The sequence below is a fragment of the Sciurus carolinensis genome, chromosome 10 (assembly GCF_902686445.1).
Source record: "Sciurus carolinensis chromosome 10, mSciCar1.2, whole genome shotgun sequence".
In the NCBI taxonomy this organism is placed as follows: Eukaryota; Metazoa; Chordata; class Mammalia; order Rodentia; family Sciuridae; genus Sciurus; species Sciurus carolinensis.
In genome coordinates, this window is record NC_062222.1 from 47,988,483 (window position 1) to 47,990,390 (window position 1,908).

Genomic DNA, 1,908 nt, shown 5'->3' on the forward strand with positions numbered 1-1,908 from the left:
TATGCTTATGGTGACTGTTTTAGTCAGGTTTTTCACTGCTGTGACTAAAAGACCCGACCAGAACAACTGTGGAGGAGGAAAAGTTTATTTAGGGTCTCCCAGTTTCAGAGGTCCATAGGAGGCTGGCTCCTTTCCCTGAGGCTCAAGGTAAGTCAGAACATCATGGCAGAAGAGTGTGCAGAGTTAAGTAGCTCACACGGTGATCAGGAAACAGAGAGAGAGAGAGAGACTCCACTCTCCAGATATAAAATATATATCCCATAGCCACGCCCCCAATTAACCACTTCCTCCAGTCACACCCCACCTACCCCCAGTTACCACCCAGTTAATCCCATTAGGGATTAATTCACTAATTATGTAAAAACTCTCACATCCCAATCTTTTCTCCTCTGAACTTTCTTTCATTGTGTCACATGTGAGCTTTTGGGGGATAACTCATATCCAAACCATAACAGCGACTTTGTCCTGTATGACATAACTGTATTTATGTGGGTTTGTCTATGTGTCTAAAAGTATAGGACACTTCATGAATATGCATGTCATCCTTGCTCAGGGGCCATGCTCATCTTCTCTGTATCATTCCAATTTTAGTATGTGTGCTGCCAAACTTAAACCTTTTAATTAAAAGAAGTTCAGAGTCTCAGAATAAAACACAACTTTCATTCTTGTAAGTTTCATTCTTATAATTTTTTTTTGGATAAATATTCAGTCAAGTTGAGTGACCATTTTTCTCCTCTCAAAAGTTCCCCAGTCTCCATGCCTACTTCCTCGTGAGGGCATCTGGGCACATTGTGGGTCTTCGTCATGATAGAGCAACAGGCTGATTCAAGCTCCATGCTTGGGCTGCTTTTTGGTCCTCTGACGCCACTTCAGTCTTGCCCACTGTCAGAGGCACAGGTGGACACCAGCTGCCCTTCCTCTCACCATCATGAATACAGTAATTTCCCTTGAACCTAAGAAGCTACTTCATAACCTGAAAGGGAGAGAAGACTATTTACTCAGAATGAGATTGTGTTAAAGTATAAATCACAAAGCTATTTTTTTCTACTTTACAAATGTTGGTATACCACAGCCTTATATTGTCCTTCCACACCTCTATCATTGACAGTGAAAGGTTTATGAGGAAGTTTGATTCTGTTACAAAAAATAAAATAATTGCCATTAATTGCACAGGGGAGCCAAACAGAATACATTTTTACTCCCTGCTCTATCTAAGCGACTGTGAGCCCCAAAAGAAGGCAGAAATCATAAACTGGAGGAGCAGTAGGTCAGGGGCCAGAGGAGCACATAAATCAAGTATAAGTAAGTGGAAATATGGAAAGAAATAGAAGACCAGCTCTGCAACAGAGCCATGCTATGAAATTTCCAAGTTAAATAATACAGAAAAGGGGAAAGCTGCCCAACTCACGTCAGGAGGCTAATAAAACATTGATTCTAAAATGAGTATGGAAAGCACATGAGAAAAAGTTTCTGGTCTATTTACTTTATGAATATAGATGTAAAAATCCTAAATGAGATGTGACCTAAGTAAATCTAATGATGTATTTAAAAAAACAAACCCATATGTAGCTTATCCTAGCAATATAACAATGCTATAATATCAGAAAGACTATCTTAAAAAAAGAAAAGATAAAGAAAATCTATCAATGCAAAAGTATTTCATGAAGTTTTTATCTACTTATGATAAAACAATAATAGTCCTCAGTTGCCAGGAGAAGAAGAGAATTTCTATAATCCGATATAGACTTACACCAGAAAACTAAGGTCAACATGAGAGTAGGAGAGAAACTTTAGTCCTCTGAGGTTTGGAACAAAGAAAAATTCCCTTTATCCCTGCTACTATTTAACCTATTTAACCTGTATTTGGAAGTCTTTGCCAACAAGAATTTAAAAATAGAAGATAAGAAG

The 1,908-nt window shown here is 38.3% G+C and overlaps 1 non-coding gene across 1 annotated transcript; it reads right to left on the bottom strand.

Annotated features, from left to right (window-relative positions):
* Nucleotides 1–508: 508 nt before the first annotated feature.
* LOC124995203 (U6 spliceosomal RNA) lies at nucleotides 509–614 on the bottom strand. Its single transcript, XR_007110672.1, has one exon. It is a non-coding gene; the product is annotated as a U6 spliceosomal RNA (small nuclear RNA).
* Nucleotides 615–1,908: the final 1,294 nt, after the last annotated feature.